Source organism: Canis lupus, chromosome 27 (genome assembly GCF_003254725.2).
Source record: "Canis lupus dingo isolate Sandy chromosome 27, ASM325472v2, whole genome shotgun sequence".
Lineage (NCBI taxonomy): Eukaryota > Metazoa > Chordata > Mammalia > Carnivora > Canidae > Canis > Canis lupus.
Window position 1 is genome coordinate 41,674,120 of NC_064269.1, and position 16,109 is coordinate 41,690,228.

The 16,109-nt window shown below is 46.4% G+C and overlaps 1 protein-coding gene across 11 annotated transcripts in view; it reads left to right on the forward strand.

The window, feature by feature from the left end:
• The first annotated feature begins 5,925 nt into the window (after window positions 1-5,925).
• The window catches only part of TSPAN11 (tetraspanin 11), a 74,835-nt gene continuing 64,651 nt past the window's right edge, over window positions 5,926-16,109 (forward strand). For 10 of the 11 annotated variants that reach the window (XR_007406564.1, XR_007406566.1, XR_007406565.1 and 7 more), the window contains exon 1: window positions 5,951-6,079. The gene's annotated coding sequence lies outside the window, so the exon portion shown is untranslated. Of the gene's footprint in view, window positions 6,080-16,109 lie in introns of all 11 variants that reach the window. The other variant, XM_049102804.1, reaches the window with a different exon arrangement.

Here is a 16,109-nt window from a genome sequence, read left to right on the forward strand (position 1 = left end):
CCATCAACAGGGGAGGGGATTGGTTAACTAGACTGTGGTACATTCATACATTATAGCAAAAATGATGTAATATATTCTTAAATCCATTGACATAAAAAGATAACTAGAATATATTCTAAAATGAAATAAATCTGCTTACAAACACACACACAATTAAGAGGGTATTCATCAAAACAATATGATGATTGTATCTGATGGCTACTATTTCTTCAGATAATCTTACTTTCTTATTTAATATTTTATATTGATTGAATTTTCCTACAATCAGCATATACAGATGCTATACTTTTGAAAATTTATTCCCCCAAAATAAATTTTAACATAGATGCTCTGAGAATATTCACTATGTTTATCCAAAGGCTTCTCTTCCCCCCTAGCAGGTGACCTTGGACACTTGGAAAAGCCTATGCCCCAGTTATAGAAGCAGACTCTAGAAACTTGGGGAAGAGGAAAAGAGGACTAGCTGCATGTGCTACACATACTAAAAAATTTAAGCTGTAAATATTTAAGTGTCATTTTGCATGTTATTTATATATTTGCTCAGCTGTCTGTACTTATGTTTTCTGTACCCTAAATGTGCTTTTCTATGTTTTGCCTTAAATAATGTTCTCCTGGGAGAGCTGTAAAGTCCTTCATGTAGAATGCCAAGAGAGCATTTCAAGCAATTGGACATCTGACCAATTATTTTGACACTGTTAATAAAGATCAATAATTATTTCAAGCACTAATTAGTGCAACTAATGTTCTTGATGTCATTAGAAGTATACCTCACAATAGTTTAAAAACTCCTACATCTAGTATAACATCTTTCTCATGGGAATTATACCTGAAATGGTACAGTTTGATTCCACAATCATTTCTTTTCCACCTCCTATTAAACACCAGATATCATTCCAGAAAGGAGTAGGCAAAGTCATCAAGTTCATAATCAAATGCAGGCTGAATTCAAGCTAATTGAAACTGATCAGTATTTTTTTTTAATTTTTTTTTAATTTATTTATTCATAGAGACACAGAGAGAGAGAGAGAGAGAGAGAGAGAGTCAGAGACACAGGCAGAGGGAGAAGCAGGCACCATGCAGAGAGCCTGACGTGGGATCCGATCCCGGGTCTCCAGGATCATACCCTAGGCTGCAGGCGGAGCCAAACCACTGCGCCACCGGGGCTGCCCAAAACTGATCAATATTTAACATCTGATCATTTGCCAGTCCTTCTGGAAGAGGAAAGGTGCTGACCAGATGCAATGTAGCTGTATTTTTCACACAGATAATGAAACCAAGGCCAGTTTCCACTCTCTTAGAGGGTAGTAACACTCTTGGGAAGAGTTTCTACCATTTTAAAGATTAAAAGGGAAAACAGGCTGAGTCAGACACACTGTATGATGCGTATGCAGAGGAGCATGACTTATACCTGAGTTTTTCTACCTCCAGGAACATAGCTGTTTTTCTTGGGAATGGCTCGGGATCTGTACAAAGATTTTTTTCAGGGCCACAGCAGCATGGCACCTTCATCAAGCAGGAATGCCAGGGAGGCAGGAGGAGAGATCATGAAGGGCTCCTTCATTTCCTTGCAACCTTCCTAGGTAGTGACTGGAAATTGTTCTGAAAGACAGGCTTGTGCTCAGGGGATGGAGAAATTCAAGTTTTATGCTGCCTGTCCTGTGATGGTACAATCTGAATGCTAAGCTAAGCTAATGTGTCATACATCCTGAGGACACCAATAATATCAGGTCAGACTCTTCAGTGCAATGTGTGTGTGCTCATGTGTGAATGCATACATGTAACCATTCATACACAAACAAAGGTATTTTCTGTGACTCTATTTCTAGGAATAGCTACAGAAATTCAATTTCTAGGAATGGATATAGATGTGCCAGCATGCACATCCCACAGCTTCTATCCTGTAACTCCAAGCAATAGATACAGCCCATTTTAGAGCAAAGGGAGTCTAAGTGTTATTCATATGATGTTTACATCTCGTAGAGAGTTTCTAGAACCTCTCTACTCCAGTTTTCCATGTTGGGTCACTCCATCAGATATGACAGGCAAATGTGCCACAGTACAGACAGAGGCTGCTGGCTCCCAGCAGGTGCAGAGGACATGCTACAGACCTGGAGGAGGAGCACAGGTCTCCAAATTTGGTACTACTTCCTCCGTAGCTTCGTGTTTAGGATTACACAATCCCTCTCTTTTTTCCCCCAAAATAAGAGACTGTTCTCCCCTATTTTGCAGCTGCAAAAAATGAGGCCCAGACCTTGCAGCCATGCCTAAGCATTTGTGACTCAACCAGTGCTTGGAGCTCAGGGGAAACCACTCACTGGGAAAGACCATAACAAGAGCTGACTCCTGCATTCTCAGTTCAATCTCTGGGCAAAGAAATGATAACATTCTTCATGTGAACACAGAGCAACTGAACAGAAGCCTTCTGACTCATGTCCCATTCTCTTCACTCCTCATCTGACCTGTCACACCCCTTCTTCCCTCCTCACAGATTCTTCACCTGCTCTCTCAAGTGTGTTCTGTGAAATAAAATGGAACAGTAGGATCTTGTTAGTGGAGTGGTGGGAGGGGCAGGGTCTGTCCTTTGTCAAAGGTGAGGATAAAACAAAACAAAACCCACAAGTCCAGGAGTTCATATTATAGACCTGTGTGGTCTGGAGTGGTAGCCACCGGCCACATGCAACTATTCAGTACTAGGGATGTGCTATGTGCAGCAGAAGGACTATATTTTTTAATTTAAATGAATTTTAATATAAACTTAAATTTAAAAACTGACCATTTAATTTGGTTACTGGAAAGCATAAGTATGTATGAAGCTACTGAGATTTGTAACTCTACTTCTTCAACAATAAACATTATGAAATCTAAATACAGATCAAGTATTTCCTTTTTTTTTTTAGAGTTATTGCTTTTCGGAGTTCTTTTTTTAAGATTTTTTAAAAATGTATTTATTCATAGAGACACAGAGAGAGAGAGAGGCAGAGACACAGGCAGAGGGAGAAGCAGGCTCCATGCACCGGGAGCCCAACGTGGGATTTGATCCCGGGTCTCCAGGATCACACCCTGGGCTGCAGGCAGCACTAAACCACTGAGCCACCAGGGCTACCCCAGATCAAGTATTTCCAATGAAAATGTAGTATCTAGGGCAGCCCGGGTAGCTCAGCGGTTTAGCACCGCCTTCTGTCCAGGGCGTGATCCTTGAGACCTGGGATGGAGTCCCACATTGGGCTCGGTGCATGGAACCTGCTTCTCCCTCTGCCTGTGTCTCTCTCTCTCTCTGTGTCTCTCATGAGTAAATAAATAAAAAAATCTTTTAAAAAATAATAAAATATATTTTAAAAAAAGAAAATGTAGTATCTAAACTCAGATGTGCTCTGAGTATGAAATACACATCAGAGTTGGAAGACTTAGCAGGAAGGAAAAGTACAATATCTCATTAATAATTTTGATACGGGTGCATGTTGAAATGAACATACATACTTTAGATATATGGTGTGCAATAAAATTATATCATTAAAATTAATTTCACCTGATTCTTCTTTTTACATCTTTAAATGTGGCTACTGGGAAATTTTAAATGACATATCCTATTTCTATTGGTTCTCTGCTCTAGATGTTTAATGTTCCTGGGAACAGTGCTGGAGAGGGGATATCCTGCAGAGGCTCATTTATCATTTGCCCACTCATATTGCTACAAGGTCCCTCCAGAACACTTTCCAACTCCCTCTTTCTGAATTACTGGTTTAATGTTACTAACACCATGAACATGCACTTTCCCTCATCCTTACCCTACCGACAGCGTTCTCTCTCCTCAGGCCTGTTCCTCCTTTGCCCCTCTGCCCCGCTTTGGAAAAACCATTTCTACCATGAAGAACTCTCCTCTCCCTCTCCATTTCTGTCTTTTCCTCTAACACCATCTTCTCTGACTTTTCCTGATGACCTCCATCTCTTGAAACGACTCCATTAGAGTTCAAGGTCTTCACGAGAGGTCTATTTCATTAGAGTCTTGGAAGAAGGTCCAAGGGAGAGGCCATCATGATCTGTGCCAACTCAGGCCTCTCTCCTGCCACTTTGTTGTGTCTCCCTACTGCTGGGGCCAGATGTTCATGCCCTCTGTCTTCATCCTCTCCACTTCACTCTCCCTTTCTCACTGACCCCACATCTCAGGTTGGATTTCTGGAAAACGGACTCTCCATGGAGATGGAGATCTGCAGGTAGGAGGTCTGCTATAAGTAGTCTTAGGAACAATACCTGTAAGCAAGTGAGGAAGTGGGACTGGACAGAGAGTGAACTTGAACTGATGTGCAGTTTTCACGGAGGCCTCAGTTGATCCCTTGGGAAGCCCTGGAGCTGGGATAACCCTTCAGGGTCTCCTGGTCTGAAAGCAAGGGGATGTGCCTTTGTATTCCTGCATCAGTTAATTGGATGAGATGTCCCCAAGGAGGGGCAATGTGGCTTGTACTCCCCACTGTTGAAATAATTCTCACAGAATTCTCCCAAAGATCTCCTAATTTCCAAGTCTAATCCAGTTTTCTTGGGCACCCTCTTCTTGGGTGTCCCTGTAGCATGGGCTTCTCCTGGATTTGGGTGTCCTACACAGTGCTGACCCTCCTAGATGGTGTCAGTTTCTTTCACTGGCTCCTTTTCTTTCTTTTATTTTTCTTTCTTTCTTTTACTTATTTTTCTTGCTTTCTCTTAAAGATTTTATTTATTTATTTATTTAAGAAAGAGAGAAGTACTAGCAGGCAGAGGAGCAGAGGGAAAAGGAGAAGCAGGCTCCCTGCTGAGTAGGGAGCCTAATAATATGTGGCTTGATCTTGGGAATCTAGGACCATGGCCGCAGCCAATGGCAGATACCTAACTAACTAAGCCACCCAGGTGCCCCTCACTAGCTTGTTTTCAAGCTTGAATTTGTCCTTAGCCAGGCCCACTCTACGTTGTTCAAAGTCTCTCCTTCTTGTCTTCTTTCAGTTTCACATCACTCCAGGTCTTCCTCCAGACTTCCATACCCACAGCCAACGTAGTCCTTCTTCAGGTCCCCTGGCTACACTTCCATCCACAACACACAAGGCAGGCTCTGTGGAACCCGCGTCCACTGCATCCTTCACATTCACTCCCACTTCGGGTCTGCCCCTCACAGGGAGCGTTGCAATCACCCCCTGCAACCTCCACCTTGCCTGCTCTGCTGAATTTTTGCTCTGGTGCCATGCCTCTGTCAGCAATCCCTGTCTCCAATGGCTCCCCTGACCTAGCCTCCCTGGTAAATGGGTAACCTTGCTTGCTGCAGTCCAGTTTCAACAGAACAGTGGTTGGACAGGCACCGGCCTTTGTTGCTTTGAGAGATAATATGCTGCACAGTTAGAGCAGAGCCAGTCATAGGCAGCTTTGCACCTGTTCCCAGCCAGGGCACAGCCTGGGCTCTGTGTTTACTCTTCTGCTTTTCTCCAGTCTAGGAAGAGGTTTTGATGCTCCCTGGGCCCAGGAAACATAAAGCCGAGCCCATGGTCCACAGGGCGCTCCGGGACAGGGGAGTCTTCTTACGCACAGGGGTGGGCAGAGGGCGAGGGGCGGCTCATTGGGATCCGTCCGAGTGGCTTGTCCCTAGAGTCTCTGGAAGCCCCCACGGGCCATTTTCCCCGGACCTAAGCCACCGACCCACCCAGGGTCAAGCCAGACCTGACGGAGGCCCCGGGGGCGGGCAGGGCCGACCGGAGCTTTGCGAGCCGCCTCCCTGCGGGAGGGATCCGCGGGCAAGCACAGCGGCCCTCACCGCGACTTCCTTGGCTCTGGGAGCTCCGAGACGGAGGGAGGCCAGCTCCGAGCAAAGACGCGGCCCGGCTCCGGGCTTCCGGGCGCCGCCGCCGGCCGCGAGGCCCCGAGCCTGGGACTCGGAGGGGGCGCGCCGGGAGGGTGGGCTCGGGGCGCGGGGCGGGGCGGGGCGGGCCGGCAGGAAGTGCCCGGGGGCTCCGGCAGCCCGACCTCCGGGGCTGCCACGGCCGGAGCGCGGCGGGGTGCCCAGCGAGCGCCCCGAGCCTCCCGAGCGCCCCGAGCCTCCGGCTCCCGTCGCTGCGTGCGGAGCCCGGTGAGTGCGCGGGGGGGGCGCGGGGCTCGCAGGGCCGGGCCGGGCCGGGCGGGGGAGGGGGGCGTAGGGGGAGGAGGGCCGGGACCGGGAGTGGGGGGTGGAGGAGGACCGGGGCCGGGCGGGGGCCGGGGGGAGCGGCGCGGGGCTCGGAGGGCGGGGGAGGGGGGCGCAGGGGGAGGAGGGCCGGGGCCGGGGGGGGCGCAGGGGGAGGAGGGCCGGGGTGGGGCGCGGGGCTCGGAGGGCGGGGGCCGGGCGGGGGCCGGGGGCGGGGGGGAGGTGGGGAGGCGCCCAGCCCCCTCCGCGCGCGGCGTTGCGGGTTCAGAGCCGGTCAGCGGCGGGGCCTCGGGCTGCGGCGGGGGGCGGGCGGCCGGGTCCCGCAGGGCGGACGCGGCGTTGGTCTCCCGGCTTCTGCTCTCGGGTCCGCCCTTCTGCGCGCGGGGCCTTCGCTGGGAGAGAGCCCGGCGCCTCCGAGGGCCGCGCAGCCCAGCGCGCCCAGGGCCTGTCTCTTCAAAATGTCATTCTCTTTGTCCGCCTGAACTCTAGCAGCTGGCTGTTAGGCCCAAGGCCCGGTGGCCAGTCCAGAGTAATTCTAGCTAGAATTGTAATGGACTTTGGCTCAGCAGCGCCTGCCAAAGAGAGTTTGCTAAATGCTGGCGGCTGGTGTGGCTAATGCGCCCGCAGGTCTGCCTGCCCGGCAGGTCCCCTGAATCCCATGGGGGCACATCTGTGTATTGTGAGGACACGGCTGGGCAGGCCCTGTCACCTGTGTTTGCCTGTCCACTCCTGCAGGTGCAGTTGGCTGATTTGGTATGGGAAGAAGGAAGATGTGGATGGTTGTAGGGTGTATTGTCTTCCCAGTGGTATGTGCAGTGCTGACAAGCATGAACTGGCTGAAAAATATGAAAGGGAGGAGGGGTCAGTCGGGTTGGGCAGTAGAGCATCTCACCTTGGGTCTGAATTGCTACAGATCTCTCCAGGGTGTGGGCAAACGTTAGGAGTCAGGGGTGGCACAGAGAAGAGACAGCTTTTGGAAACACTGGTAAATACACTCCAAGGCATAAGATGTAGGTGGAAGGGTGGGATGAGAATGAGTGTGGTATTAGGCCACGGTGGATACTCTGTATTTAATTTGTGAGCAGCTGGATGATAGCTACCTTTGGAGTCTGGAGCCCTGAGTTTGAATCAGAATCAGTGGTTGTTACCTATATTACTAGTGATGTTCCCTGCAGAGGTTTCTCAGGGGCTCAGTTGCTTTGTGTGCAAAATGGGACTTACAGAACTGCTGTCCTGCCTCCCTCAGGAGGTACCTGGAGGCTCAAAATGACTAATGCCTGAGAAAGTGCTGGGACAGCCTTAGGCTCCAAGGGTGAAAGGCAAATGCTGGGCTCATGGGGCTGAGTCCAAGTCAGAGGCTTGGGGAACACTTTGAGGGCCTGGAACTCTTTGGTTGGGGGTTGCCGATACTCAGCATCACAGCGGCATGTGCCTAGAGCCCAGCTTTGGACTCCTGGTGTGTGAGATACTCCCAGACCTGTGTGGTGCAGGAGGTTTTGTGTGAAAGCCTTCTGCAGCCCGGGAGGAAAACTGGCTTGACTGGCCTTTCTGTTGTGTAACCCTAGAGCAGCTTGACTTTTCAGAGAGCCTTCCTCTGGGTGAGCCACCATTTTGCTTTTATCTTCAAGCCACCAGCAGGAGCAGTAATGAGCACTTGCCACAGTTGGAAAGAAGCCAGGGAGATAGGGGAGGAGGAAGCTTCCCCAAGCATTGTCATGGGTGTGGGATGTCAACTGCAGGGTGCTGTCTTCTGGGGTACAGAGCCAGGCCCAAATCGGCTGAGGAGGGCTGAGAGGATGCCGAGAGTCATAACAGGCAGCCAAGCTATGGTTGGGGTGTGGTGGGCACTTGGATGTCCCTTGTTACAGTGCCTCATTTGCATTTGGTGGCTGTTTAATAAACACTGGGAAGGAAAAGCCTTTGGCCAGGGGGCCTGGAACCCAGAGTCAAGTCCTGACTCTGCTTCCAACTTGCTTGGTGTACCCGGGGAGAGTCACTTTACCTCTTTAGGTCTGCTTCCTCAGTGGTCAAAATCAAGGCATCTGTCCAGATTTTTGTTCTGCCCTCAGCTCCTGTTTCACTTCTCCAGAGAGGTCATTCCTCCATCCCCTGTTTGAAGGAGCTTCCTCCTGGGCCACAAGCTCATTGCCTTGATCTGATCTTTCATAGCACTTGCCATCATCTGAACTTAACTCTGCTATCTCCAGCCATAATGGAAGATTTGGAAAAGCAGGGCCCTCCCCTGGCCTTACCTGCTGGCTCACCCACACCCGGAACATAGTAGGTACTCAAAGAAGATTATGTCAGAGAGCAAGCAAGTAACTTAATAAGCAGGGAATGGCAGCGGCAAGCTTTTCAAACTGTGTTCCTAAGAGCTTTTGAGGGAGGAACAAACCTGTAAGGCAGGCCATGGGTCCCTCACTCCAGCAGCTGGGGTTAATCTGAGTTATGGGCTGGCTTCCAGGTAGGATTTCCTTTGAAGAAAAGGCCCTCCCACAAAGATAAAACTGGAAAAACCATTGTATCAGAAGATTCCTAGGGGCCTTTTCAACTCCAAGTTGAAATAATAGTACTGCATCTGGAAGTAATACGTGCTTGGCCCTCCAGGAGGACCAAAGATGGTGATTCAGACATTGAGATCCTGCAGATCATTTCTGCTTGGCCATGGAAGTTGTCATAGGTTTATGTTTTTTGTAACTGGTTTAATTTCCTGAATTTTTGGATAAGGTTAATATGAAAATTATTTTGCACACAGTACAGCAACAGGCGGTCCATGGGAACTCTGAACCATGTGAGCTGAGCAGGAGGGGATACTGAGTAACATCTGCAAAGTGGATAAGCCACACTCTGATACTTGAGAGCTGCCTGTTCAGGATGACTGTGTCTGTCATCATCCAGCCTGGAGTGTGTTCCCAGGTGGACCGCCCAGACATGTCTCCTGCCCTGCAGATGTCAACTCAGCATGCTTTTTCTTGAGTAGTTGGCGCAACATGATGGCGCACCCTGGCCCATATTTACAGCAGCCTTGTCAGGCCCGGGGTGGTCTCTTCCTGTAAATCCATCTGCAGGTGGTGTTATGGCTCTCGTAATCAGGCCTGTGCCCAGGTCTTTGGCACAGAATACATGTTGACCACCACCTTTGTTAAACCCCATAAGAGTTAGTATAGCACATGCCTACTATGATATAGTTATGTAACACATAATATTATATATATGTAATTATGTAGGTTGAATGAATGTATAGTATATAATATGTAGCATAATAACATATACTAAGTACATGCTATTAGTATATATTATACATATTATATAATTACATATTATAGTATGTACTGTTAGCATTATATACTATATATTACTATTATATACTATATAGTAATAGAAATAACATAAAATAGCAATAATATATAATATATAATAGTATAGGTAGTATATAATAATGTATATATAGTATACATATAATATATAATATATAAGTATGTACTAATAGTACGTAACATGTAATGGGAATATTATATATTAATAGCACAACCTTAAGGAGAAGGACATTCAGTTGTTTAGTTGGGCTGTTTTGGGTTCGTGACTGAGAGGGAGGCTATGGAGAAAAGTAAAAAGGAGACAGGGAACACAGAACCCCTGTTAATTCCTTCTGACCCTTGACCTCACTTCTTGTAGCCGGCCCAGCTCTGGCTGACTTCCGTGGGCTCCTGGGTTCATGACGTCTGTCTTTACAAGGGGTTACCCTGCAGAGTTGAAGGAGGGGCCAATCAATAGCACATACTCACATAGTGCCTCCTATGAGCCTTCAGGCCTGAGAATACCTAAAGACCTGGCCCAGACCTCCAAGCATCTAGTTGTTAGGAGATTGGAATCACTCCCAGGAAGAGAGGAGAAAACAGCTGAGTGCATGCTCCATGGTGTAGTGCTCATCCAAGCCATAGCTGGAGCTCAGGGAATGAAAGGAAAACCGGTGTGGATGGCAGGGTGGAGAGCCCAGCTCGGGGTCAGGCGCTCCAGCCTGGAATCCCTTCCTTGTGGGTGGCTGTCCGTGTGTTTCGTGATCTCACTGAGCTTTGGTTCCTCCTCTGCCACCAAAGAAAGGATCTCTAACTCCCGGCTGGCCTGGGTACAAATGGCTGAGTTAAATGTGGAGAACCCCAAATTCAAAGAGGGGCACAGAGCACCCAGATGTGGGCTGACCAAGATGAACACTCTGGACAAGGCTTCTCAATGACAAGGGGGCCCGCCAGGTGGTGACTGCTGCACCATGAGTCCCAACCCTGATCTTGTTTGCCAGTCATTGGGGGGTACACCCTGTCCAGCCAACCACCCTTTTTCTCCTCTGGGTGCCCCCCAGGCCATTCCGCTCCCCACACAGGACTCTGGGGATGCAGCAGGTGAGCAGGATGCAGCTAGATTTAAGCAGCTCCCTCCTGCCTTAGTGCCCTGTGTACAAATTGACCCTTCTTAAAGACTTAAGGGGTTTTACTGCAAAATGCCAAGAATTCAAGAATTGAGGCTGTTACATGGGTTCAGGAAATGTTAAAGGAAATTGCTCTGATGTTCCCTGATCTCTTTTGAAGTAGTAAGTTTTGAAATAAAGTAGAGTTCCCTGACCCTCTTTGACGGCAGGCAGCGGCAGAGAATCCTGCAGCGGCTCTCACCTGTGTCCTGACTTCCAGATTCTTCTTCTTTTTTGAACCAATGTTTGGTAAGATTTTTGTCAGCCACGCTTTGGTACAAATGAAAATTTGTTTCTCCATCAAAAACAATTAATCAAAGACCATAAAAGTGAATAGTGCTTTCATTACCTAGTGTCTACTTTTCTACTTTCTATCCTTTACATTTTAAAAAGATCAGTGTAGACCATTTAACCAGTAGATTCTAGGGTGCCTAAGAGAAGAGAACAAAGAACAGGACTGGGCTGGTGTTGTCCAGCTAATCTGAGGTTTGGAACAGATTGCAAAATTATAAAAAATTTTCCACTATCCTGTTTGATTGTGGAGGTGTGGTAGCTAGCCTCTGAAGCTTTTTTGACAGGTAAGTGCTCGTCTTTCCATAGGTGCTCTTGAAGTATTGTAAACACATTTCTCTCTTAGACCCTCTTCCACAAACAAGTACTAGGATTCTGATCCTTGGGAAGCCGTGTCCAATACTCTGGTTCCAGAATTATATTCTTCACCACAGCTTGGGGGTAGAAATGATGTTTTTGACTTTTTATCCTTGACAACTAGCACCCAGCTGGGCAAATAGTAGGAGTTCAATGAGTGTTCATAGCGTAGGTATTTCAGGAGGGAGCTTCTCAGTCATCACTAAGGCTGTGCCTCTGGGAGAAGCACTTCAACCAGGGCTGGCCGTTAGTTTGTCAGACCCAGTGCAAAATGAACCTGTGGACCTGTGGTTCAAAAAGCAGGAAAAAGTGCCATGAAAAGTACTAACATGTAAATCTTTTTCCAGTCTTCTGCAGTCTCTTTCTTGACCTGTCACGGTAGATTTTATTGGCCACTCAGTGGCATTCTAAGTAAAGAAAAATTAAAACTTTAAAGCATTAGCATGCATTTTACTCATTCATCTTGATATTGTGCAATGTCAGTTTTAAATGCAAGTAGGGGCACCTGGCTGGCTCCTGCGGAAGAGCGTGTGACTCTTGATCTTGGGGTGGTAAGTTCGAGCCCCACGTAGAGGGTAGGGATTACTTAAGTAAGTAAAACAAAAAAATGAAGTAAGCTAAATGCCAACATATGAGCGGTTAACTCATATGTAGAATCACCAAAATCACACAATTCATACATCCTAGCTCATATTCTATTCTTCTCAGAGCACTGGAAATAATGCACAAAACCTTGATGTTTTTGTTTACCTTCTTGATACATGCACCTTCTGTCAAACACTGTTACACTCCACTTTCAGCCCTTTGGCTCATCATTTTGAGCACAAGTAGATGACTAATGCAGGAAGTGCCACATACAGAAAAGGACAGGGTATCACAGGGGTCCGTGGCTGCTATGTGTTTCTTACAATGCATAGTTTGCTTTCTGCAAAGCTCTGGTTCCAGCAGAAAGACTGACCTCCTTGGGCCATTAGCACCCACTTGCCTGGTTATAAACAGAATACCTTGCCTTGTACTCACTCTGAGGTTCCCAGAGGACCTCGCCTGGAGGATCCCCAGGGAATTCTGAGCTCATGGGGCATCGCAGATCAGATGAGATCAGCAAGGAACAGTGGACACACACACTGCGCCTCTCTCCTCACATTCATGCCCACCATCACATGGGGCTTCACATACAAACCATGAGCTGAAAGATAAAATTATTAAAAATTGCAGGATGCCAATAGCAGAGCATTAAACCAAGTGCCAGACCCTCCTCAGCTTAAGATACTGGGAGTCTGCAGTTTGCCTGCTCCCAATGCCAGCTGGGCTTCAATCCTTGACCTTTCATTTTGGTCACATTTTTAGATGGTGGCCCACTTGGGCAGAACACATCCTTTAAATGATTGGGCCATTCGAGTGCCCTCAGATTCCAGTGAGGATTTTATATCTTTAGAAAATAGCAAAGACTTCCATTTCGTTATCCAGGTCTCCATCCTTCTCCTTGAAATCATTTACATTTTTAAACAGCTTGGATCATTTACTCACAGGCCTAGCATGTTTAAGGAGCTCAAAAGGAAGGAACAAAGAACGGGAGTAAAGGTGGATATGGCCCGTTTTTGTCTGAGGTTCAAAGATACCAGCTAGCTGTTCTAGGCATGACCATTTTTATACCCAAACCAAACAGATTGTTTGGGTTGAGGAAGGGTGTGGCTTAGTTACCAATCAAGGTGGTACTTTTTGGATGACTCCACATTTTGGGGGTGCTTTTTGCCCACAGAGAGGCTTAAGGAAGCCAGACCTTCCAGAAGAAATGAATCCCTCCCTCTGTGGTGAGACAAGTGAGGCAAGGAGACAGGAAGTTAGGACTGGAAGTGCCTGGCCAGAATAAAATACTCAGAAAGCAAGTGTTGCGGAGCATTTTCTCATGTGCCTGTTGGCCACGTCTGTGTCTTCCTCTGTGAGATTTCTGTTCATGTCTTTTGCCCATTTCATGATTGGATTGTTTCTTTGCTGTTGAGTTTAATAAGTTCTTTATATATCTTGGATAGTAGCCCTTTATCTGATACGTCATTTGCAAATATCTTCTCCCATTCTGTAGGTTGTCTTTTAGTTTTGTGACTGTTTCTTTTCCTGTGCTGAAGCTTTTTATCTTAAGTACCAACAGTTCATTTTTGCTTTTGTTTCCCTTGCCTTCATAGATGTATCTTGCAAGAAGTTGCTGTGGCCAAATTCAAAAAGGGTGTTGCCTGTGTTCTCCTATTGGATTTTGATGGATTCTTGTCTCACACTTAGATCTTTCATCCATTTTGAATTTATCTTTGTGTCTGGTGTAAGAGAATGGTCTAGTTTCGTTCTTCTGCACGTGGCTGTCCAATTTTCCCAGCATCATTTATTGAAGAGACTGTCCTCTTTCCAGTGGATAGTCTTTCCTGCTTTGTCGAATATTAGTTGACCATAGAGTTGAGGGCCCATTTCTGGATTCTCTATTCTGTTCCATTGATCTATGTGTCTGTTTTTGTGCCAGTACCACATTGTCTTGATGACCACAGCTTTGTAGTACAACCTGAAATCTGGCATTGTGATGCCCCCGGCTCTGGTTTTCTTTTTTAATATTCCCCTGGCTATTCGGAGTCTTTTCTGATTCCACACAAATCTTAAGATGATTTGTTCTAACTCTCTGAAGAAAGTCCATGGTATTTTGATAGGGATTGCATTGAATGTGTAAATTGCCCTGGGTAGCATTGACATTTTCACAATATCAATTCTTCCAATCCATGAGCATGGAATATTTTTCCATCTCTTTGTGTCTTCCTCAATTTCTTTCAGAAGTGTTCCGTAGTTTTTAGGGTATAGATCTTTTACCTCTTTGGTTAGGTTTATTCCTAGGCTTCTTATGCTTTTGGGTGCAATTGTAAATGGGATTGACTATTTCTCTTTCTTCAGTCTCATTGTTAGTGTAGAGAAATGCCACTGACTTCTGGGCATTGATTTTATATCCTGCCACACTGCCAATTTGCTGTATGAGTTCTAGCAATCTTGGGGTAGAGTCTTCTGGGTTTTCTATGAACAGTATCATGTCATCTGCAAAGACGGAGAGTTTGACTTCTTCTTTGCCAATTTGAATGCCTTTTATTTCTTTTTGTTGTCTGATTGCTGAGGCTGGGACTTCTAGTACTATGTTAAATAGCAGTGGCGAGAGTGGACATCCCTCTCGTGTTCCTGATCTTAGGGTAAAGGCTCCCAGTGTTTCCCCATTGAGAATGATAATTGCTGTGGGCTTTTCGTAGATGGCTTTTAAGATGCTGAGGAATGTTCCCTCTGTCCCTACACTCTGTAGAGTTTTGATCAGGAATGGATGCTGTATTTTGTCAAATGTTTTCTCTGCATCTATTGAGAGGATCATATGGTTCTTGTTTTTTCTCTTGTTGATATGATCTATCACATTGATTGCTTTACAAGTGTTGAACCACTTGCATCAGGGAAATACAAATCAAAACCACAATGAAATACCACCTCACACCAGTGAGAATGGGGAAAATTAACAAGACAGGAAACAACAGATGTTGGAGAGGATGTGGAGAAAGGGGAACCCTCTTACACTATTGGTGGGAATGTGAACTGGTACAGACACTCTGAAAAACTGTGGAGGTTCCTCAAAGAGTTAAAAATAGAACTGCCCTATGACCCAGCAATTGCACTGCTGGGGATTTGCCCCAAAGTTACAGATGCAGTGAAACGCCGGGACACCTGCACCCCGATGTTCATAGTAGCAATGTCCACAATAACCAAACTGTGGAAGGAGCCTCGGGGTCCATCGAAAGATGAATGGCTAAAGAAGATGTAGTATATATATACAATGGCATATTACTTAGCCATCAGAAAGAACAAATACCCACCATTTGCTTCGACGTGGATGAAACTGGAGGGTATTATGCTGAGTGAAGTAAGTCGGAGAAAGACAAACATTATATGGTTTCATTCATTCGGGGAATATAAAAAATAGTGAAAGGGATTATAGGGGAAAAGAGGGGAACTGAGTGAGAAATATCAGTGTGGGAGACAGAACATGAGAGACTCCTAACTCTAGGAAAGGAACAAGGGGTAGTGGAAGGGGAGGTGGGCGGGGGGGACGGGGTGACTAGGTGATGGCCACTGAGGGGGGGCACTTGACGGGATGAGCACTGGGTATTATACTATATGTTGGCAAATTGAACTCCGATAAAAATAAATAAATAAACAAACAAACAAACACTCAGCAATTAACACTTTCTGATAGCATGGCCACTGGCTAAGAGCTTTTCACAGGGGGTGAAAACCTCAAGTTCCCAGTGAATACTAGGAAGCAAGGACTAATACCATGAACTGAAAAAGTTCTTTCCACCTCTTTTTTTTTTTTTAACATGAACCTGTTAGAAGTAGTTACAGATAGCAGAGAGACCACATTTACTTTGTTCCTTTATTCCTTTTAAGTTGGTCTACCTTCTACGTGGGTTTTAATTCATTGTCTGAGTAATGCTAATTGTAAATAGATATTTTCATGATTAAGTCTGAAAGTCAGGGGGCGCCTCGCGCCTCAACAGTTGAGCATCTGCCTTTGACTCAGGTCATGATCCAGGGTCCTGGGATCGAGTCCCGCATCGGGCTCCCTGCATGGAGCCTGCTTCTCCCTCTACCTGTGTGTGTGTGTGTGTGTGTGTGTGTGTGTGTGTGTGTGTATCTGTGTATCTGTGTCTCTCATGAATAAATAAAATCTTTTTAAAAATTTAAAAAATAAATATGACAGTCGCATGACATGCTGTTCTTCAGGGGTCTGCAAACTGTTTCGCATGACCCGCAAGCTAAGCTTAGTTAAAAGGTTGAAACAACAGAAGGACAAAGAGGACC